This window comes from Moschus berezovskii, chromosome 23, assembly GCF_049115385.1.
Source record: "Moschus berezovskii isolate FMDL1 chromosome 23, NW_MosBer_1.0, whole genome shotgun sequence".
NCBI lineage: Eukaryota > Metazoa > Chordata > Mammalia > Artiodactyla > Moschidae > Moschus > Moschus berezovskii.
In genome coordinates this window covers 31362827-31387878 of record NC_142482.1, presented here as the reverse complement: position 1 = coordinate 31387878, position 25052 = coordinate 31362827, and the positions used below count along the sequence as shown (strand labels likewise).

The 25052-nt window shown below is 41.6% G+C and overlaps 1 protein-coding gene and 1 non-coding gene across 2 annotated transcripts in view; one reads left to right on the top strand and one right to left on the bottom strand.

The window, feature by feature from the left end:
• CLIC5 (CLIC family member 5) overlaps window positions 1-25052 on the top strand; it is a 169582-nt gene that overhangs the window by 28637 nt on the left and 115893 nt on the right. The window lies entirely within an intron of this gene.
• Window positions 22513-22619, bottom strand: LOC129543939 (U6 spliceosomal RNA). Its single transcript, XR_008683390.2, has one exon. It is a non-coding gene; the product is annotated as a U6 spliceosomal RNA (small nuclear RNA).

Sequence of the window (25052 nt, the reverse complement as noted above, 5' to 3'; positions counted from 1 at the left end):
GAAATACAGTCTTTTTCGTGTTACCATTGAGTCGGCTAAGAAAATGTTCAGAATATTTAAGCAAGGTAAACTTTTAGTTCAGTTCAATCGATCAGATGTGTCTGATTCTTTGTGACCCCATGGACTGCAGTACACCAGGCCTCCCTGTCCACCATCAACTCCCAGAGATTACTCAAGCTCATGTCTGTTGAGTCGGTGATGCCATCCAACCATCTCATCCTCTGTTGTCCCCTTCTCCTCCCGTCTTCAATCTTTTCTAGCATCAGGGTCTTTTCCAACAAGTCAGTTCTTTGCATCAGGTGGCCAAAGTATTGGAGTTTCAGCTTCAGCATCAGTCCTTCCAATGAACATTCAGGATTGATTTCCTTAAGGACTGACTGGTTGGACTTGAGAGTCTCAAGTCTCAAGACTCTCAAGAGTCTTCTCCAACACTACAGTTCAAAAGCATCAATTCTTCCGTGCTCAGCTTTCTTTATAGTCCAACTCTCACATCCATACATGGCCACTGGAAAAACCATAGCTTTGACTAGACAGACCTTTGTTGGCAAAGCAATGTCTCTGCATTTAAATATGCCATCTAGGTTGCTTGTAGCTTTTCTTCCAAGGATCAAGGGTCTTTTAATTTCGTGGCTACAGACACCATCTGCAGTGATTTTGGAGCCCCGAAAAATAAAGTCTGTCACTGTTTCCACTGTTTCTCCATCCATTTGCCATGAAATGATGGGACCAGATGCCATGATCTTAGTTGTCTGACTGTTGAGTTTTAAGCCAGCTTTTTCACTCTCTTCTTTCACTTTCATCATGCAGCTCTTTAGTCCTTCGTTTTCTGTCAGAAGGGCGGTGTCATCTGTGTATCTGAGGTTATTGATATTTCTCTAAGGTAAACTTTAGTATTCTATTAATGTAATATTTAATTTTTTTAAAGTAAGAGTTTAGGGGAAGTCCATTTTCATTTATATTTCTTGAGTTTATTACTCTTCCTGATATGAGGCAAAAAGAAAGAAAACCTTGTTCTTTCCCAAACCACAGAATCATAGACTTGAACTAACCCTCTCATTGTATAAATTAGTTGGTTACTCAGTGCTTCTGATTCTGGTCTAGAGCTTTCCATACTTTCTGGAAGAGTGCATACAGTTGGAATAGCAATTATTGCATTCAATACAAATAATAAAGAGCATTAACACTCTGTGCCAGGCACTCTGCCATGTTTTACATGGAGCCCCTCACAATCCTTGCAACAACTCAATGAATTTGCTACTGTTTACCATTTGTTACTATTACCAATTTGCTAATATTGTCATTACTATTTTATAAGTGGAGAAATGGAGGCACAAAGAAATAAGTACCCCCCAATTTCACAACTTAGCAACATCTGTGGGCTTTTCACATTCAATCACAAACCTAACGCTAGGTTTGTGACTAATTCAACTCTGCTGCTGCTGCTGCTGCTGCTAAGTCACTTCAGTCGTGTCCGACTCTGTGTGACCCCATAGATGCAAGCCCACCAGGCTCCCCCATCCCTGGGATTCTCCAGGCAAGAACACGGGAGTGGGTTGCCATTTCCTTCTCCAATGTGTGAAAGTGAAAAGTGAAGTCGCCTAGGTTTGAATTAATTCAAATGAATAGATTCATACTTAGATCAATGTGTGTGTGTTAGTCGCTCAGTCATGTCCAACTCTTTGAGAACCCTGGACTGTAGATCACCAGGCTCCTCTGTCCATGGAATTCTCCAGTCAAGAATACTGGAGTGGTTGCCAGTCCCTTCTCCAGGGGATCTTCCCAACCCAGGAACTGAATCTGGGTCTCCTGCACTGCAGGCAGATTCTTTACCATCTGAGCCATCAGGCAAGCCCATTTAGATCAATACTACTAGGTTTTTTATAATCTCTCTTTTGGTAATGGAGGGGTGGGTCGAAACAAAATATTGTTTGGCTTTGAAAGCTCTTTCTAACCGCTGTGAGAGTAAAATAAGAGTTGGGATGAAGACTGAAAGAGAGGTGGTAAATGGACTCCAGAATCAGCCAGTTAAGGATCAGTTATTTGGAGTGAGGTATAGCTTGAGTTCAGTCATGATCCTTCCTAAATTAAATCTGTTGAGCAAGAATATAAACAGGGAAAAGTTTAATTCATAAACTTTTATTGAGCTCTATGCACATGTATTTATATTTTTTTCTGTTCTTCTTTATAAGCACACTGACTAAACAATTTTGTGTGGGTCTAATATTGATTTTTTAATATGCTTATTTCCTTATGTTTCACTTTAAATAATTACATAATATTTTTCCATCATCTTGATGTCTCATTACTTGTTTAGTCATTTCCCTGTTGTTGAGGCTTTGGGTTGTTCACAGTTTTAAATAGCACTGCTATACCACTTCCTTGCGGCTTAGCTGGTAAAGAATCCACCTGCAACGTGGGAGACCTGGGTTCGATCCCTGGTTTGGGAAACTCTCCTGGAGAAGGGAAAGGATACCCACTCTAGTATTCTGACCTGGAGAATTCCATGGACTGTATAGTCCATGGGGTTGCAAAGAGTTGGCCCTGACTGAGTGACTGTCACTTTCACACCATTTCCAGATCATTTTTAATTTGGGAGATACTTTTCTGATGTATACTCCCAAGAGTTCAATTTCTGTATCAAAGTGTACCATATATTATATCTTCTACTATATATGGCTAGATTGCTTCCTAGAAGGACTGCAAAATAAATTACAAGGCCAATAACATTGAAATTTTAATACTTAATTTTTTCTGATTTATCCACAGAAAATGGTAATTTTAACATTTTTTTGACCATACCACCATCATGACCACTATCCCCAACATCTCAGCCACTACCATCATCATTACGATATCCAACACAAGCAGAAACAGAACCATTACTATCATCAGCTGTAATGGTTTTGTCCCACAGTAACTCTTGTAAGTACATGATAGCCTCTTGTTACTAATTAGAGAACCGATGTTGAGAGTTCTTGATCAAAGACACAACTGATAAGTGACAAGATCAGGATCCATGTCTATATCTGACTCCAAAGACCATTCTCTGAACAGCCAATGCGTGTGCTTTGTTTAGTCTATGTACTGTGGTGTTTCAAAGTTCTTTGGCTTTCATTTCTTCAGTTGCTATTGAGTCTAAACATTTTTCCTTGGTATGATTTATTGTCTGCATTTCATTGTGTGTAAACCCTCCATTTATTTCCTGTGACTTAATTTTGAATGAAAGCTGAAGCTGAATCTTAAATAATTAAATCAATTTTCTATTTTCTATGGTAAGGACTTTCCTTCAACATTTATAATGTATAATTTTCTCACTTACATTTTTATCTTTTAAGCCCTTTTGCTTTCATTCTTGTTGTTGTCCAGTCACTCAGTCATGTCCAGCTCTGCAACCTCATGGACTGCAGTAGGACAGGCTTCCCTATCCTTCACAATCTCCTGGAGTTTGCTCAAACTCATGTCCATTGAATCAGTTATGCCATCTAACCATCTCATCCTCTGTTGTCCCCTTCTTCTCCTGGCTTCATCAGGATCTTTTCCAATGAGTGGGCTTTTCGAATCAGGTGGCCAAAGTTTTGGAGCTTCAGCTTCAGCGTCAGTCTTTCCAATGAATATTCAGGATTGATTTCCTTTGGGATTGACTGATTTGAACTCCTTGCTGTCCAAGGACTCTCAAGAATCTTCTCCAGCACCATGGTTTGAAAGTATCAATTCTTCAGCTGTCTAATTATATATTAAGAGTCAAAAATGTTTCTTCCTTTTTTAATTGTAAAGAATATGCTTATTTTCTTCTATTTTTCTTTTTATGTTAATCATTTTACTTCAACCAAAACTTATTATAAGGTGTGAATCTATTGTGTTCTCCTCACTGTGACTTGGTTGCCCCATGTATTAAATAATAATTATTCCTTGCATTTGTGTATTCCATTTGTCCATAGAATAAATTCTTATAATTTTATCTACTTTTGAAATATTTATTCTATATTTTTCTTGCTTTTAACCCAATATCATATAGTTTTGGTAATTTACACTTGTTTTATAATCTAAAAACTAAATCCTTTATCACTCCTTTAGGAAAAAATAAAATATTTTGATATTTTTCCTCATTGTTCTTCTGGAGGAATCTTAAAACCCATATTTCAGATTTTATAAAATCTAAAACATAAAATCAAAAATGTTATGAAGACTTAAATTGTTATCATATGAATAGAGTTTGTTATCTTAAGGATATTTGGCTTTCCATTCATGAATAAGCTTTAATTTCTTACTTATTCATAATACTCTTTTTTCTCTTGTAAGGTTTTTTCCTTTCAAAGAAATGTTCTCATTTAGAGTGAAATTATTATATAAGTGTTAAGTGGTATTTTTATTACCAGAGTGTGTGTTTGTGTGTGTGTGTGTGTGTGTGTGTTAGTCACTCAATCATGTCCAACTCTTTGTGACCCCACGGACTGTAGCCCGCCAGGCTTCTCTGTCCGTGGGATTCTCCAGGCAAGAATACCGGAGTGGATTGCCATTCCCTTCTCCAGAGATCACCAGAGTACCTACTTTATAGCATTATTAAGTTATTCATCACCTAAGAAAAAGGATACAACTAATTTTGGTGAATTTTCCTTTTCCCAACTCATCAACTTTTGCTGTAACTGCAAAATCTAGGGAGATAAATGATTCAGATTCTGAAACAGTTTTCTGTATTACTTGAAAAACAGCATTCAAATTAGTAAAAACAATGACATCTTCATTAAAGCCAAAATATTTCAGAAAGGCAAGACCTCTAGATGTGCCATTCTGGGAGAGGGAGAGAGAAAGAGACTCCCAGCACATGGACACTCACTCAGGTAAACAGCTCAGCCCACTGTAGCCAAGTTTTTATAACACAGTGATGTGAAAGTAAGTGAAAGTCGCTCCGCCATCTCCAACTCTTTTCGACCCCATGGACTGTAGCCTGCTACACTCCTCTGTCCGTGGAATTCTCCAGGCTGGAATATTGGAGTGGGTAACTGTTCCCTTCTCCAGAGGATCTTCCCAACCCAGGGATCAAACCCAGGTCTCCCGCATTGCAGGCGGATTCTGTACCGTCTGAACCACCGGGGAAGCCCACAGTGCTGTAAAGTGGAATTTTGATGCCAGTAAATTTCCCTTTCTCCAAGCTCCCTTCTTTTGCATTGTATGGGATGCCTATGTGCTGACTTTGGCAAGGAGCAGCAAGCAAAACTTGGCTATACATTAGAAAAATGGTTCCAGAGAAGGGCTTCTGAGGAGTCAACCCACACCACCCTTGTCTGCCCCGTTTCTCTCAAAGATGGAGCACTGCTCCTGGGTACTAAAGGAGCCGGACAGTATGAGGTCCCACTGGGTGGGCAGCACCTCTCCTAAAGGCAGCGTCATTAAGTTTGGAGACTAGATTTTGCAGTCACAGCAAAAATAGATGAGTTCAACATCCGTTCTTGTATTCAACAAATATTTTGAGTCTAATATTTCCTAACTATGGATCAAATATCTGGGCTTCGATTTTTTTTTTTTTGTCATTGATAAAACTGACAGGGGGAAAATGAAGGAATTTCACCAGGTGGGTTCCTGGTTCCATTCACTTTAGAATTAGCATGTCTGACATCTAACTTCATTCCTGGAGGAGAAAATAGCAACTCACCCCGGTATTCTTGACTGAAAATATTCCCTGGACAGAGGAGCCTGGTGGGCTACAGTCCATGGAGTCACAAAGAATCAGACATAACTGAATGACTAAGCACACACATACACACACACGTCTGATATCACAGAATGGCTATCCCAAGGGGCTGGATCAGTGGGTTGTGCCAAATAAAAAATACTATTATTTGTAAGTGAGCCCTCTGAATCCAGTAAATCCCAGACTCCATCTGAAGGTTGACCTCTGTCTCAGGTCTCAGCCTCTAATCCCAAGGTTCATTGTCACTAGCTTAATCTTCTCCATACAATTTCAGTATCTTTCACCCACTCAGCAATCTGCCTTTTGGTGAATTCCTGTCTGTAACCCAGTGCCAGACCTTACTGTGATTCTCCAGTTACATGGCCCCACTGTGCTTTCAGCCACCCACCATGACCCATTCCTAGTACACACCCAAGAGGAGCAAGAACTGTTTAGCAAACCGGGGGAGCCCTCTGACAGCTCTGTGGATGGTCCATCCGCTTACTTATTTAGTCCTCGTGTCTTCATTAATTTCTTAGTGAGCACAATCCATGTACCCACGCTCTGAAGTTACAACTGAAGTTCTTTGTTCTTTCAAACTGGTCAAGCATGCCACTCAGTCGATAAACTGTGATCAAAAAGCTTGTGTTTTTGACTTTTGAATCAAACTGAGGTTTGGATGTTCATTTGCAATAGGGCTTTTTAGCACTGCTGTGAGTAAGGACTCGGGAGGAATAATTAATAGTTATCAACCAGAATGACAGGGCTGTTCTTCTTTGGGGGGAGCTCCTTAAATACTCATGAGGGAAGCAAAGGAGATAAAATATAACATCTGAAAAATATATTAAGACCTTCCCATTATACACAAATATGGAATCATTGTGTTGTACATCAAAATTAAGATGATACATATTATGTGTAAACTATATCTCAATAATTTTTTTAATGTTAAGACCTGAGGTTAGAGTTGTTATACTAAGAATGGAAAATTTTTTATATTTTCCCCTCACTAGGTCTTCTGTAGGAATCTTAAAATCACTTTTTCTGCTTTTATAGAATATACTGTGGAGACTTCAACTGTTGTCTTATTTTTAATTTTAAAGGGTAGGCAGAATTTGGAGGGCAGGGGTTCCTAAGAATATGACTTCCTGTGTTATTTTCAAAAGAAGCTAGCTTAACTCTTGTACTGCAAAACACATACAGTTTATAAACCTTGAACCTTTGGGAATCCATCAACAAAATACTTGGTATTCTGTGATGCCACTGAATTTAATCAACATCCATTCATTTATTTAATAAATACTTCCTGAGCATGATTCTAGCACTGGGGGTGCTCCCTGGGGAAATATAAGGAACTGTAAGACATCAGTCTAAACTCAACAACATTGCAATCTTGTTGGGGAGGAAGATTTACAGAACTAAAGGGAAACTAATAATAGAACACAGTTGAGGATTAAACAATAAGGGTAAAAATAAATAAATCGCCAAATGCTAAATAAATGCCAAATGAAACAATAAAAGTAACTCTGAGTTTCAAAAAGCATAAATCACCATAGACCAAAAGGGTCAAAGAGGCTTCCTGATGAGGTGGAACTGGAGCATTTGAACTCAGGGAGGACATAGGCAAGGCTGTTTGAGTGGAAAGGACTCGTGAAAGTGAAAATGTTAGTCCCTCAGTCATGTCTGACTCTTTGCAGCCCCAAGGAATGTAGCCCGCCAGGCTCTTCTGTCCATGGGATTCTCCAGGCAAGAATACTGGAATGGATAGCCATTCCCTCCTCTAGGAGATCTTCCCAACCCAGTGATTGAACCTGGAACTGTAAGACAGTTCGCATTGCAGGCAGATTCCTTACTGTCTGAGCCACTAGGGAAGCCCAAATAAAGGGCTAAAAAAGGAGCTGACTCTGACTGTGACGCAACCACGGGGTTGGTTTTTGCCCCCATCAGACAAGTGACGAGTGACTTGACTGATTGTACAAACTGACCAGTTACGTCAGCCTAAATGAGAATCCCAGGTCAATACAGACAGAGAACAGGCTTGATGTAAGGTAAATCAATACTAGTTTTTCAAACACAATTCTGAGATTCAATGTCCAGAGGCAAATAGACCTGAAGAATGGTAGAGCTGGAGGCACTGAGAGGGGAGCTGAGGCCGAGTTACATCATTTAAAAGGAACTGAAGCATCAGCCAGGTGGTCATTAAACAGCACATTATTTAAACAATACATCTTAAACCAAATGACTGTACTTGTTGTTTAAAGAGCCTTTTACTTGAAGGAAAATACTCTGTTTCATTAGCTTGTCTTTGTTTTTTCTTCTTCCAATATTAGCCAATAAGTTGAAAATTCCTGCTGGTTTTTGAGGAAAAGGTCATGGCTCAATACAAACTAGGAAAAAGGAAGTGACTGCTCGGAGCAAAGAGATCCAAGTTCTTGACCTGGTTTTGCCATGGGTGCCCTTTGAAATTTGAGACCTGTCCCTTTCTGGATTTGCTTTATACCCCACAAGATGGTGACAACATGGACTGCTTTAGTTATCTTCCAGGGTTATTTGGGTTTGAAGTAAGATAAATTTGAAGTAAAATTTTTAATGTGTTGAGGACCTACTTCTAATCAAGTACTTTTACATTCTTTATGTCATTTAATGCTGAAGGACAAGAGTCCACGTTAAACATGACTAGCCCTACTCATAGATAAGGAAACTACCAATTGGAAAGGTTAAATGATTCGTGCAAAGCCTCACAGCCATTGCAACCAGGATTCTCCAAACTTTACTGGTCACTCTTCCCTTTAACCCTAAGGACACAGTTTGAGCCCACACAGCATGCCACACAGCTGGGAATTCCTCTTGTTCCACGTAGATCTGAGATAGAATGGTGAAAGGCGAAACGCTGAGAGAAGGACTGAGACAGCCCTTGAGGTGGGCTTGTCTTCACACTGAACTGTCACTGAAGCTACAGTAGAAAATGGGGGTGGGTTTCTAGGCTGTGACATGGAATGCCCCCAGGATGGGCTACAACTATCTTTTTCCCCAATATGTTCACCAGCTCAGCCTGAAACACCCATGTTAGAATTGCCCCTGGCTCAGGGATACCTGGCCGGGAGGTCTTACCTTCATTCTGTGGGACTAAAAAGATTCTCTTAAAAGCAGTTGCTTCAACTTTGGCTGCAGAGTCTTCCCAGGTGGCTCAGTGATAAAGAACCTGCCTGCCATTGCAGGAGACATAGGAGACGTGGGTTCAATCCCTGGATCAGGAATATACCCTGGAGAAGGAAATGGCAACCTACTCCAGTATTCTTGCCTGGGAAATCCCATGGACAGAGGAGTCCGGTGAACTACAGTCTGTGGGATCACAGACAGTCAGATATGACTTAGCGACTAAAACAGTGACGACTTTGGCTGCATGTTACGTCAGCTGAGGAGCTTTAAGAATAATCTCAGTGCCCCAGACCACAACCTGTATCAAGGACATCAGAGTCTATGGTGATGGGAAATGGGAATAAATATTTTGACAGGCCCTGAATGCAGCCAAGTTTTAGAACCACTGACCCAGAAAACAGAAGGCTCTCTCCAAGGGCAAACCTGAGCTTCTAGTGTTTTATGATCCAGACTCCCCAGAACAGGGAGAAGTTGCTCTGGCACCATCTCCGTTAGTATCTTTGATTATTTGTTTGTTTCTGTTACATTAGCAAGTGGAGAGTTGCAGCCCCAGGGCTCTATCCTTGGGTCTTCTTACTCTAAGATGCCACTGTTGCCTTTAAAAACTCATACATAGCCTCTTGCATCGTTGTTGTTATTAAGCCCTGTCTGACTCTTTGTGACCCACGGACTGCAGCATTTCAGGCTCCTCTGTCCTCCACCATCTCCCTCCCAGAGTTTGCTCAGATTCAGCTCCATTGAGTCAGTGGTGCTGTCTAACCGTCTTATTCTCTGCTGCCCCCTTCTCCTTTTGCCTTCAGTCTTTCCCAGCGTCAAGGTCTTTTCTAATGAGTCAGCTCTTTGCATCTGGTGGCCCAAGTATTGGAGCTTCAGCTTCAGCCTCAGTCCTTCCAATGAATATTCAGGACTGAGTATTTCCTTTAGGATCGACTGGTTGGATCTCCTTGCTTTTCAAGGACCCTCAAGAGTCATCTCCAGCATCACTGTTCAAAGGCATCAATTCTTTGGTGCTCAGCCTTCTTTATGGTCCAATTCTCACATCCTTACATGACCACTGGAAAAACCATCACTTTGACTAGATGGACCTTTGTTGGCAAAGTGATGTGTTAGCCTAGCATTTTATGATCATCCACTGGGCTTATTCTCAAAGCTGGCTCTTCAGATACCATTTAAGGATCAAATGTTGATTGTTTAAAAGTTTATTCTTATTAAATAACTGGTGGTGATCAGTCCTTCTATCGTGATGAAATTCAGCACAGGAAGGACCATTCAGGCAAGGTGTCCCCCAGATGTGGATAAATCTGCAGAGTAATGCATCCATGGTTAGAAATTTAACTTTACAAAGTGATGCTAGTTTTCTACGCTTTGGCATTTCTTTTCTCTTCTCTCTCCAGGGTCTGTGTGGGACTCTCAGAGTCCAGACTTGAAGCTTCCTGGGCTGACACTGTCAGGACACAGGGTGGATCTTCCTGCGTGTTCAGAATAAAGACAGGAAGCTGGGAGGGGAGCTGGAAAATTCCAGTCCCCACACTCTCCTCTCCTCTCCCCTTCTGCTGTGGGGGCTACGGAGCTTCAGTGGGCAAGAGAATCACAAGGGGATGTGGGGGGAGCTTATAAGACAGAGATTTCCAGGTCCTACCCTTGGATTCAGTGTTTGCAGGAAGGACTCAGAGAAACACTTTTTTTTTTTTTTTCCCAGAAGCTCCCGGAGTGATTCTGGAACAGACTGTCCTAAGAAACTCTGTTGGCCCCATGCCCTTCTTGGAAGCCTAGTCCTTGTGCTACTTACTGCCATCAACCTGCATTGTCCTTTGAAAATGCAAATGTGATGGGACTGAGCCATTGGCTAAGTTCCTTTGTGCTGTGTGCTGAAGTGCTAAGGGCAGTGGGAGGGTCTCCAGATGTGTTTATCCAGTGACCAAAGGAAAGTAGGATCGGCCAGTGTGATGGTGTCTTGGGGGACGAGGGTCCCGAATCCAGGGCAAGTCTGTAGAAGAGGGAATTGGCTTCCCAAAGACAAATGTGAGGGACGAGGGACCCACATGGCCAGAGGGAGCTCTGACAGTCTCTTGACATGCCGGAAAAAAAAAATCAAGCAATGTACAAAGCAAAAACTGTAAAAAGTGAAAATGAAAAATTTCTCCCTCATCCCACTGTCCTGAAACAATCGCTTTAGTTTTGTGTGTAGCCTTCCAGACAATAATGTAATACAAAATGACAAATATTTTTACAAAAACAAAACAAATACGTGCATTCTTCCACAATTTGTTATCTTTTTCTGTTTAACAACATATCCTGGATATCATTCCCTGTCACACTGTCTACGTCTTTTATGTGATAGCCTTCATTATGTGGATGCAGCAAAATGTTTCCAATCTCCTTCTGGTGGACATTTAGTTTGCTTCGAGTTTTTCCGTATTTCAGATAATGATGCAATGAACATCTTTGAATCAACACTGTTTACTCACATAAGAATTTCCTATCAGTGGCCCTGTTGGGTCTTTATATGACTCAAATTTGTTTTCAAGTTTGATGGATAACAGGCCCACCAAAAAGACTGTACCAGTTTATACTCCCTACTCAGATTGCATATTTATCAACGATTTTTATTGTGAGTCTTTAAAACATTTTTTTAACTGAATAAGAGAAAAAAACCACTCAGTGCAATTACCATGTCTCAGCGGAGTCGTAGACCTTTGCTTGTATTTATTAGTTCCCGGGTTCCTGTCTTTGTGAGCTAACTGTTCATATTTTCGACCCAGAGTCAAGGCTCACCTCTGTTTTCACACATTGTGTTTTCTTATTTTCACTATTGCATCAATGTTGGCAAAGAGTAAACACTCACGAGTTGAAAAGAGTAAATGTCAAGGGGAAGGTGAGGGGCAAGGGAGCCCTTTTCCACTTAATCAAAATATCAGGGACTTCCCTGGAGGTCCAGTGGTAAAGAATCCACCTGCCAATGCAGGGGACATGGATTCAGTCCTTGGTGTGGAAAGATTCCACATGCGAGGAAACAACTAGGTCTGTCACCATAACTACTGAGGCTTTGCTCTAGAGCCCACACTCCGCAACAAGAGAAGCCACTGCGTCGAGAAGCCTGCACACCGCAACTAGAGAGTAGCCTCTGCTCGCACCACAACTAGAGAAAACCTGTGCGCAGCAACAAAGGCCCAGCGCAGAGCAGCCAAAAACAAGCAAACACAAATCAGAACCAACAGCTCAGTATTTAAAAAGCACTGTTTATATTACTTAAGGTGTAAGGCCGTTAAGAACCAGAGGAACATCTTATATTCTGCAGAGCGTAGTGATGCCAGAAATTACAATCTAATGAGGATTTGTTGAACAAATGGATGGATAGATCCAGACACAGGCCAAATGCTGGGTATGAGAAAACAAAGATAAGAAACGGGGAAACAAAGATAAGAAACATCACCCTGCTTTCCGAAAACCTGAAGATTTGTTGGGACTGTGCATGTGTAAGGTGCTAAGTAAGATGATGAGAATAATACTAAACGTGATGAACAGAGGGATGAGAATTTTCCTGTGCTTGAAGATCCTAGCTCTAGGGGGCAACAGACACATAAATAGTTTCAATGGAGTAGAACAAGAAGAGATATTTGCATAATGGGTTACAGAAGCACAAGTTGAAGGATGAGAAAGAGTTTGCTGAGTGAAGAAATGTACAAAAGTATTAAGGAATGGGAGACAGGAAATAGCAGGGTGTGTATGTAGGAAATCAACCATCGTAGGGTTCCCAGAATCTTTAGGGCCTGAGGCCAGTTGAGTCCAGATGGGCAGGCAGGTCATAATCCATCACATTCTGGTCCACACCAAGCCCCTGGAGGGCTTGGAGCAAAGGCTGGTGTGACCCTATAGGCCTTGTAGATGGCTCACTCCAACACTGGAAGGAGTATGAACTTGAGGGCAAGGTGGGTGGCTGGCCACGGTGGAGTGCACTTAGGAATATTCTGTAACTCTTCAGGCAGGAGGCAATGCAGCTGTGGCCATGTAAGTGAAAAGTGGAGAGATTTGAGAGTAGGGATTTGGTGACTAATTGGATTGGGGATGATGGAGGAACTAAACAAAAATATGGGCTTGGTTTCTGGTTTGGGTGACTGGATAGATGATGATGTCACTAGTGGGGAAAGAAAATACAGGATAAGGAGAGGCTTGGGGGAAGATTATTTGTGTGGTGTTTTGGAAATGTTGACTTTAAGGAAACTGGGATGCCCATGGGATTTACGCAGCACAGTTACATGTTAACACGAGGCTGTCAGGGACGAGATAAAGGCAGAGAGCTCAGATCTGGGAATGAATGCAGGAACCCTGGATGGATAGGATGGGTAGCCTTGGGGTTCACACTAGGGACCTTCATGACCTTCACCCCGATTCACCCATAACCAGGCATCACTCCTAGAAGTTCATTGTCCCTCTGACAGCCCATCACACTGCAGATCTAAAGTGAATTTGGTTCCAGATCCTTGAAGTTCTTTTCCTTTCTTAAAAAGAGTGGAGGAAGCTTAGTGGCTCATTCTTTGCTGTTGAAAGAGAATGAGCTGCTCATGGATCCTTGTTCAAGTTTCCTTCCCCAGAGCTCAATTCTGCAGCCCAACAGCAGGTTGCTCCCAGTGAAAGGAAAATTGGGGTTCTCTTTTTTGTGAGCAGATGGGCTCCCCTGAGTAACAAGATTGGGAATGGGTGGCTGTTAGCCCTCGCTTGTCAATTATATCCACATGAATTAATTTCTTGTTGAATATTTGCTAGTCTGAATGACCCAGAGCCTGACTTCAGGGGAGACATTGTACGGGATGAAGACATCAAAGTACATCAGAGAGTTCCAGGGGCCAGTGCTGTCTCGGGCACTCTGCAGTGCAGGCAATTTGCACGACTTATCTTACCTGTCTGGATCTGAGTTTCCTGATCATGTTAAAATGGGGATAATAAGAAACATACCTATTCTACTTTTCCTGACTGCTGGTATGATAAAATAAGAAATGTTTTTGGAGGACCCATGCAAATGTTATCATTGTTTGACGATGCCTGAGGGACAGCCAGCACTGAGTAGGTCTCCATCCACAGTCACCAAAAAAACTGCAGGAACTACACTCATTCATTTGTTCCTTAATCAATTCATTTACTCAACAAATACCATTTGAGTACCTGTTCTGTGTGAGGCTCTGTGCTCACTGCTGGTGAAAAGAAGAGAATGAACGCCATGAAAAGATATGGATAATATTCTGTATAAGAAGCCAATCTGAAAAGGCTGCTGATATTGTGTGATTCCATCTACATGACATTTCTGGAAAATGCAAAACGGTGGAGACAGTCAAAAGATCCGTGGTTCCCAGAGGCTCAGGAGGAGGAAGGGATGAATAGGCGGAGCACTGAGGATGCTTAGGGCAATGAGACGATTCTGCATGATACTACAGTGGTGGATACATGTCTTCATTTACTTGTTAAAACCAATAGAATGTACCACACCAGGAATGCACCCTAATGGCAGCTATGGGCTCTGGGTGATAATGATGATCCATGTAGCGTCTCTGATTGTAACAAATGCACCACTCTGGCACGGGATGCTGACAATGGGGAAGGCTGTGTGTGAGTTGAGACAGGGAGTATATGGAAACTCTATACTTAGTGCTCAGTTTTTTTAGTGAACATAAAAATGTTTTTAAAAAGTCAGTTCAGTTGCTCAGTCATGTCTGACTCTTTGCAACCCCATGGACTGCAGCATGCCACGCTCCCCTGTCCATCACCAACTCCCAGAGCCTACTCAAACGCATGCCATCCAACCATCTCATCCTCTGTCATACCCTTCTCCTCCTGCCATCAATCTTTCCCAGCATCAGGGTCTTTTCCAATGAGTCAGTTCTTCACATCAGGTGGCCAAAGTACTGGAGTTTCAGCTCCAGCGTCAGTCCTTCCAATGAATATTCAGGATTGATTTCTTTTAGAATGGACTGGTTGGATCTCCTTGCAGTCCAAGGGACTCTCAAGAGTCTTCTCCAACACCACAGTTCAAAAGCATCAATTCTTTGGTGCTCACTTTTCTTTATAGTCCAACTCTCACATCCATACATGACCACTGGAAAAACCATAGCTTTGACTAGACGGACCTTTGTTGGCAAAGTATTATCTCTGCTTTTTAATATGCTGTCTAGGTTGCTCATAGTTTTTCTTCCAAGGAGCAAGCATCTTTTAATTTCATGACTGCAGTCACCATCTGCAGTGACTATCAGTTCAGTTCAGTTCAGTCACTCAGTCGTGTCCGACTCTTTGCGACCCCATGAATCACAGCACGCCAGGCCTCCCTGTCCATCACCAACTCCCGGAGTTCACTCAAACTCATGTCCATCGAGTCGGTGATGTCATCCAGCCATCTCATTCTCTGTCGTCCCCGTCTCTATGGAGCCCCCCAAAATAAAGTCTGTCACAGTTTCCATTGTCTTCCCATCTATTTGCAAACAGATCTTCAAATGTCAGCAAATGAGAGGTGTAGATATGTGTGCACAGTGTGAGCAAGTTGCTTCCCTTTATATTGTTCTGATATTTTGTCTTCATTAGTGGCAGGTGCCTACGTTATCACACAGACAGACCCCGCTTCGGCCTTATTCACTGCAGGGTAAATGATCACCCAGGGGTGAGCAGCCCTGACTGCTGGGAGTCTCCCAGGATGGGGATGAGGGATGCTGAGCCATTTCAGCATCCACTTGGCTGGATCCACACCAGCCCTGAGACCAGATGGAAGGAGCAGAGGAGTTGGCCTTGACTAGTGAATGTGGCCAGACCATTTTGGCGTGGCTGTTTTGCATCCCTCTGCCCTTTAATTTGATGACTTCCCATGGGGAGCCGGGTGCGGTGAGGAAGACAGAAGTTAGGTCAGCGTTTGTCCCTTTGGGCCCTAAACATTGGGAGGCTCAGTTAAGGGCATTAAGTCTAGTGTCTAGTGACGTAATAACCCTGTGCTGTGTTGATGGAGGACCGGTGACTGGGGTTATATTCAGCTCTGTTTACTCAGAGACTTGATTTTATGAGAGGAAGAAGTAACAATGGCTGAGTTTACAAGATTCCAAAAGAGCAAGGTTAAAAAAAATAAGAATGAGTTTCACTGTTAATTAAATCAATTTCAATGCATTTTTTAAAAACATAAAATCAGTTAGATGAAATATCAGCCTTTAGAAGTGGGTTTACCATCTTCCCCATGGTATGCATGTGTGCAAGCTAAGTCACTTCAATTGTGACTGCAATCGAAGTCTGCAACCCTACACACTATAGCCTGCCAGGCTTCTCTGTCCCTGAGATTATCCAGGCAAGAATACTGGAGTGGGTTGCCATGTCCTCCTCCAAGAGATCTTTGAGACCCAGGGATCGAACCCGTGTCTCTTTACCTCTTTCATTGGCAGGTGGGTTCTTTACCACTAGGGCCACCTGAGAAGGCCCCTAGCCTAGGACAGATGCAGCCAGTGAGCAGAACCAAGTAGGAGGGATCTTGAGGGGAAAAGTGGATATTGCAAAGGAGTCTTAAATTAATGTCTGTCTTTCGTATAGAGGTGTATTTCAAACTTTTCCAAAGTGTGTTTAACTGAGGAAATTATGCATCATTACAGAGCAATACAGACAGTGATTGGCTGCAAATTCAATATACAGCCGATGGAGCTGTCATTATTTCTTCATGCTAGAACTTTGCACTGAATGAAAATCTGTGGGCAGAGTTTCTCCTACAAGGTATTGAAATTACAAAGGTTGCATAATGTAATTACTAGGAAAAGATGAAAATGTGACCCCACCATATTACACAGGGATAGAATGGAGAATTTCAAGCTAGACCTTCAGTTCTTCAACATTAAATGCTTTGTTCTCTCTGCCTCAGGGCCCTCACACATTCTGTTCCTTTCTCTCTTCCCTTCAGTTTTCACATGACTGGCCCCTTTTTATCAATCACATCTGGGCTTCAATATCATCTCCCATAGAGGCCTACCTCAGAGACACCTTACAAAAGAGACTCCCTCATTCCTCACTGTGATTCTTCAGCATTGTAACCTAGATAATATTGATCAATTTTTATAACTATACATCTATTTATTGTTTATATGTTTATTCCATTTCCCACCACGAATTGAAAGACCCACCAGGCGAGGGCTATGATCAACTGTTCTGTTCCCCAAGGTACATCCAGTGTTTCCAAGAATATTTGGTGTCTAATAAGTAGTCAATAGATAAAGGAATGGAACATGAAGTAGCCCTGGCTGTGACTATTTCAGTGGAAGAGGACTCATTTGTGAATCAACTGGTAAAGATTCAAGGGCCGTCTGGTCACAGAAACGTAGGCAATGAGAATCTTTTCTCAATATTATCAGATCTATTTCAATTCCATGTTCCTTGGGTTCCCTGGTGACTCAACAGTAAAGAATCCACCTGCCAGTGAAGGAGGCATGGGTCCGATCCCTGGGTCAGGAAGATCTCCTGGAGGAGGAAATGACAATCCACTCCAGTATTCCTGCCTAGAAAATCCCATGGACAAAGAAACCTAGCCAGGAGTCACAAAAGAGTCAGACACAAACTTAGCAACTGAACAACAACAGAACACATTATATCTACTCAACTAGAAGGGCTGAAGAACGGGAGCACCCCCTACACACACACACACGCTTGTTTCAGGCACTGTGAGTTCTATGGGACAGGGGCTGGGTCTTTTTCAAAAATCATCCTCAGGATTAAAGGCAGTGCCTGGCACAGACAAGCCAACAAGGGCATATTTGCTGAATTTAACTAGAGTGAGATATTTGAAGTGCTTTCTGTCTTCTCCCTGGAAGAAGGAAATTGAAACAATTCAAGGCAATACTCTAAGATTTTTCTGTCCAAGCTTTGTGGGAGTAGGGTTAATCTTCCTGGCAGATTAAAAAGACTGCACAAGATTGGAGAAAATATATGACAAAAATAGAATTAAATCTTCCACTCTGAATATAGATTAAAGAGAATCACTTATTACTGTGCAGCAGAAATAAATTTCTTCTGTACCTGCTTAGCTTTGACCAGGTTAATTATGCACAGAAATATTATGTTCTATTTCTCTGAGTTCCTAAAGTTGAGAGAGAGATATACACAAGGAAATATATAGGAAGAAAGAAAATACTCACATACACATACATTCCTAGAATTCTAGGACGGGAACTGACTTTTGTTGCTGCTCCCACTTTCAAGACAGATGATGTTTAAAATAATAGTGTTATTTGTTCAGTCATGTCTGACTCTTTGTGACTCCACAGATTATAGCCCACCAGGATCCTCTGTCCATGGGATTTTCCAGGCAAGAATACTGGAGTGGGTTGCCATGCCCTTCTCCAGGGGATCTTCACGACCCAGGGATGGAACCCACAACTCCTGCATCTTCTGCATTGAAGGCAAATTCTTTACCTGCAAAGCCATCAGGGAAATCCCTTAAAGATAATAACAGCAATTCAATTTGATCAATTCTGCCTATTTCCAAGAAAGAATTTATAATTTTCTCAATAATATACTTTGGCTTTCAGAAAATAATTCCTTATGTAGCTTAAAGAGCTGCTCCAATGACATGGAGACAATCAGATAAAGGATGAAGGCCATCGAACATGGGTCAGGGTAATTGCAGGGTATAAATTCCATTCTTTACCTGGGAGCATTGTTTTTGAATGTTCTAGTAGCTGATCTTCAGCCTTCACTTCTAAATTGGGCATTTGCTTCCTTTTTCTGTCTCTGTTTCTCTCTTCTTCTCTCACGTTTCTATGCATTTAAATGCAATAATAAAATAATTAAATAGTGCTTTGTTATTGAGGTCACTAAAAGTAGACATTTGGGAGTCAAGCAGACCTGGATTCAAACCCCAGCTCTAGAGCTTCCTGACGAACCTATGTGTATCTACTTCCTCTTCTGCAAAACGGAATACTGATAGTAGCTATCTTAAGTGAAAGATCAAGTCAGAAACTGACTGTGAAATGTAGCACTGCCTTATATACAAAAGAGCGCTTTTGTCCTTTGTTTATGTGTCACTCAGTATGTTGGCTGCATTATGTATGTGCATAAATAGTATTATTTAAACGTTGCATCAGGGTCTTTTCCAAGGAGTTGGTGCTTTGCATCAGGTGGTCAAAATGTTGGAGGTTAAGAAAACAGGCTTTAATGATGGAGAGACCTAGGTCAGAGTACCAGCTATGTTGTTTATAATTATTTATGTGACCTTGGACAAGTTCCTCATCTCTTTAAGTCTTTACTTCCTCATTTATGAAATGAGACTAATAGCGCCTGCCTTGGATTATTATGAAGATGAAAAGAGCTGGTAAGAGATTTAGAGTTCTCACACATGGTGGTCTCTTAGTAAGTGTTAACTAGTGTTACTGTTACAGAATCCTTTCCTGTGTTTCAGCTCAAAATTAGAATAATTATAAAGACACCACACAGTAAAGCCATTTCACTAAGGTCAGCCTTTGCATGATGTGAACAGAAGTCCAAGAGGAGGAAGAGGATGTGAATAAAAGAGGCGCCAGTTGTTTATTTGGGCTTCCCTGGGGGCTCAAATGGTAAAGAATCTCTTTGCAATGCAGGAGACCTGGGTTTGATCCCTGGGTTGGGAAGATTCCCTGGAGAAGGACATGGCAACCCACTCCACTATTCTTGCCTGGAGAATCCCATGGACAGAGGAGCCTGGCAAACTATAGTCCATTTGGTCACAAAGAGTCAGACACAACTAAGCAGCTAAAAGAACAACACACAGTTGTTTATTAACTGATCCCATTGACCATTGTTTAATGAGCATGTACACTGTACTGGGAATAGTCAGTTTGTTTGCAAATGGAGTTGGTGATGGACAGGGAGTCCTGGCATGCTGTGATTCATGGGGTCGCAAAGAGTCGGACATGACTGAGCGACTGAACTGAACAAGGGGCCACTATGTTCTGTGGGTAGTGCAAAAGAGATGCAAAAGAGGATTCTTGTCTTCAAGGAGCTTTTATTGTGAGAAAGACATGACTCAACCCTTGAAGGAATTCCACGGAGAGATAGTGCAAGCGCTAAGACTGCTCATTGCTCACCTACACTGCGTGTTCTCAAAGGATTGTGGAAAGAGCATAGCATCCCCCAAACCCTGGTGGAAGGATGAGTAGTGAGTGAACCAACGGGATGAATGACAGTTGTTGACAAGGCCTCTTGGCTTCAGTCCAGCCTACTCCCTGGCCTCTCCCTTTGCTGAGCACAGGCAGGCAGACTGCTGTGAGGACAAAGATCACTGGCAATGCTGGGCACACCCAAATGTTAGATTATAAAGGAACAGAACTAGGAACCCACCCCATCCTCCTCACAGCCCAACCTGTGACCTCACACAAGTGGAAGGACTCACCTCTCTCTGGCTACATTCACTTGGTCCTCCCGCAAAGACACAATACAACTGGGGCTTTTAGCAACTGTGATAAAAATCTGCTGGTCCCCTCAGCTTGAAACCAAAGCCCTTGAGATTGTCCAAAAGATCCTCTGTAGAGAATGTAAGGGTGAAAGAAACCGATTCCTATGTAAATAGCTACCTTGGGCAGAAAGAGTGAATTCAACTAAATGTCATTAGGTACCTAAAGGTTTGAACTTGAAACTAATGATATACCCTGGCATTGGGTAAGATATTGATATCCTTACAAAGATGATCGTTGTTTCATAATAATATATACGTTTTTATCTTGTATAAAAGATAAATATAGCTAGAAGTTTATTAATTGTGTTGATCTTTTATAACATTTTTGGCACCAGGGACCGGCTTCATGGAAGACAATTTTTCCATGGACCAGGGGTGGAGGTGGGGTTCCCTGATTTCCTTGGTGTTTAGCTGGCTCTTCTTTTTCTAATTTTTTAAGATAGAAGTTTAGATTATTGATTTGAAACCTTTATTCTTTTCTAAAAAGAACATTTCTCATATAAATTTCTTCCTAAGTACTGAATTACCTGAATCTCACAAATTTTGATAGATTCTATGTTCATTTGTGAGCTTCCCTGGTGGCTCAGTGGTAAAGAACCCACCTCCCAATGCAGGAGACCTAGGTTCAATTCCTGGGTTGGGAAGATCCCCTGGAGGAGAAGATGGCAACCCACTCCATTATTCTTGCCCGGAAAATCCCATGGGCAGAGAAGTCTGGTGGGCTACAGTCCATAGAGTCACAAAAAGTCTGACCTGACTTGAGCAACTGAGCAGCAGCAGTGTTCATTTGTATTTAGTTCAAAATATTTTCTAATTATTTTTGAGGCTTCTTAACCAGTGAATTTCTTAGAGTGTATTGCTTAATTTTCAAACATTTAAGGGCTTTCCATATAACTTCACTATTGGTCTAATTGATTATTTTATGGTCAGAGAATGTATGTGTAAGATTCCATTCTTTTAACAAGATTAAGGTTTGTTTTGTAACTCAGAATATGGTCTATTAGGGTGACTGTCCCCTGCGTACTTGCAAATGGTATGTATTCTGTTGTGTGGGAATGTTTATTAGGTCAAATTGTTTGATAGTGTTATTTTTACGTCTTCTATACTCTTGCTGACTTTTTGTCTTGTTCTGCTATCAATTTCTAACAGAGGAGGGTTTTAGCCTCCAAATGCAATTGCTTGTTTGTCTTTTTCCTCCTTCAGTTTTATCACTTTTGCTTTATGTATCTTGAATCTCTGTTATTAGGTACATACACACTTAGGGTTGTTATAGCTTTTGATGACTCTTTTATCATTATGTAATATTCCTCTTTATCCATGATGAGTTCCTTTTTCTGGAGTCTATTTTGTTTGATGTTAATATAGTGACTTTCTTTTGATTAGCAGTTGCATGGTATTTTTTCCCCATCTGCTTACATTTGAAGTGAGATTCTGTAACAGCACATAGTTGGATCTTGGTTGGTTTGTTTTTAATCCAATCCAAAAGTCTCCAGCTTTTAAAAGTATTTATTTATTTGGCTGTGTAATGGCAACCCACTCCAGTATTCTTGCCTGGAGAATCTCATGGACGGAGGAGCCTGGTGGGCTACAGTCCACGGGGTCACAGAGTTGGACATGACTGAATGACTTCACTGTCACTGTCAGGTTTTAGTTGCAGCACGTGGGATATTTCTTGTGTCATGTGGGATCTTTCCTTGCAGCGTACAGATTCTCTAGTTGTGGTGTGTGGGCCCCGGGGTCCATGTGCTGCCATACTTGTGTCCAGCTGCCTGTGGTACATGGGATCCTCCCAGACCAAGGATCAAACCCACATCCCCTGCAAGGCAGACTCCTAACCTCTGGACCACCAGGGAAATCCCCGATCTCCAACTTTTAGTTGTATTTAGACCATTTAAATTTAAGTATTGAAATGTTTAGATTTAAGTGTGCCATTGTATGATTAGTTTTCTGTTTGCTTTCTTTTTCTTTCCTTTTAGATTATTTGAGTATTTCTTGCCATTACACTTTAACTTACTTTTTTTTTAAAAACCATCTCTCTTCGTGTAAGTTTTATAGCTGTTGTTTAGGAGTGGTTACCACATGCATACCTGACTTTTCTTAATCTGCTTAGAGTTCATAGTTTGCCACTTCAAGTGACATATAGAGATATGACAGCTATATAAATTCCTTTGCCTTCATGTTTCTGTCATATCATTGAATATGAACATATTGAAAACCCAGTCAGATAAAATTTTTTATGTCAGCAATCATACAAAAATATGCGTGTTACACAGATGTGCCCATCATCTTTTCATTGGGTCCATTCTCATCTTCATTGTGTCATTCCAGTTTTAGTATATGTGCTGCTAAAGTGAGCACTGGTTATGTTTTTGAAGTGCTTGCCTGCTGCTGCTGCTACTGCTAAGTCACTTCAGTCGTGTCTGACTCTGTGTGACCCCATAGACGGAAGCCCACCAGGCTCCCCCGTCCCTGGGATTCTCCAGGCAAGAACACTGGAGTGGGTTGCCATTTCCTTCTCCAATGTGTGAAAGTGAAAAGTGAAAGTGAAGTCGCTCAGCCGTATCTGACCCTTAGCGACCCCACGGACTGCAGCCCACCAGGCTCCTCCATCCATGGGATTTTCTAGGCAAGAGTACTGGAGTGGCTTGCCATTGCCTTCTCCGGAAGTGCTTGCCTAATAAGGATTTATCCAAAACTTGCAACAAGTTTATGAAACTATGATTACTAGAAATACAGTCTATATGATCAGAGAAGTGCTTTTCTCTGAAGAAAGGTAGAATTGCCTAAACAATTATACTTTGATGTGAAAGGATAGTCATTTTATAAAAAAAAAAAAAGAAGTCTTTTTCTTGTGAAATGAAACAGAATGTGGAGTTAAAAACTAGAAATATGCCAGAAGTATTTTATAACCAGAGCAGAATTTTTTTTATTAAATGAAAGTTTATAATATCAAAACTATCAGTTATCTACAGGGATGTCCATGTGGGAGGCATCTAGAAATTAAAAAGGAATTGTTCCATTTTTCAGTAGGTGGTAGATATTTGGAGAAGATGAAATACAAGCTAACTCTCAGACTTCCTTGGAGGTCCAGTGGAAGAGAATTCGCCTGCCAATGCAGGGGGACACAAGTTCGATTCCTGGTCCAAGATGGTCCCACCTGTCTCAGGGCAACTAAGCCCGTGGGCCACAACTTCTGAGCCCCGTGCTGCAACTTCTGAAGCCCATGCACCTAGAGCCTGTGCTCTGCAACAAGAGAAGCCACCACAATGAGAAGCCCATGCAGCACAAGGAAGAGTAATTCCCGCTTACCACAACTAGAGGAAGCCTGTGTGCAGCCACAAAGACCCAGTACAGCCAAAAATAAAATAAGCAAATAATGTTGTTGTTTTTTTAAAAAAGCTAACTCTGCTAGGTTTGGGATTAGGGGGAAATAGAGGTCATACCACATATTGTTAAGCTCATAGCCAAGAAAATAACCACATGTGTAAAGCATCTTCATTCAGGAAAATTAAAAAGCTCTCAAAGGCACTTTAGCATAAAATTTCATTTACCTCTGTCAATTACTATTGCAAATATTGTCCACAGTCCAGAACAGGAAAGTGATGAGTCTGTGTGGCAGGCAGTGAAGGTAGCAGTCTCCCTCTCTAACCTTGTCTTTCCCAGGGTATGCAGTCACTGGCTTGGAATGTACAGCTGTGAAGGTGACAGCTAAAGGCTTTGGTGATGTAAGCCCGAAACCGAGGAGGACAGCAATTAAGCCTCACCTTGATTAAGCTGTAGGGTACCATGAGGGTTGCAAGTTGGGCTTGGTGACTGTTTCATTAGATGAGCAGGAGACATTTGCACTTGGAGTTTATGGGGAAACAACCTGTCATAAATGGTGGTCAGGACACCTTGCCATCTTCTCTGCCAGTCAGATGCCTGCCATTCACGAAGTTGCAGCTGTAGTTTCTTCTGCTCTATGAGATCTTTCTTTCTGGCCACACCAATGATGATGAATAATCTCTCAGCAAGCTGACTTACATAGCCCTTTCATCTACCCAATTCGGTGGCAGTCTGAGTTTTTCTTTACATGGGCATATTCTCCTAAAATAGATTTAATCTCCATTAAGACCAGCACAGTGCCTTTGTTTCCCAAAGTGCCTTACCCAGTGTGCACAAAGTTTGAGAGAGGCGATGAGAATAGTTGAGAGCATAGGCTTAGTCTGTCTGGGTTCAAATCCTGATTCCATCATTTCCTAGCTGAATGACTAGGGGCAAATGACTTAAATATTAATAAATATGCCTCAGTTTCCCCACTTGTAAAATTGGGACAATAACACTATCTATAAAGATGAAATAAGTTAAGACATGAAGAGTGTTTAGCATTTTTTGCCTGGTACCTAATAAGTACTGTTACTTACTTTTATAAGTGATTAATTTTTTCTTAGAAAATCATGTAACAAATATGTATTTATAAGTCAGGCAGGACAGAGCACAGACAGGATCAGCTAGAGAAGGCAAAGAACACAAACAGAAGTTGACCAGATTTCAGATACAGAAGACTTAGCACCTGTTTTTAAAAGAAATGGAGGATGGGAATGTAAATTGGTACAGCCATATTGGAAAACCCCCTGGCAGTGCTTACTCGAGAAGAGCGTTCTAATGTTCTAGAAACAAGCAATCCCATTCCTGAGTATATAGCCAACAAAAAGTGTCCACGGATTGTGAAAGGATGCTTGATAGAATGTTCATAGCAGCCCCATGGAAGTCATTAACTAAAAACTATGCAAATATCCATCAGAGGGCAAA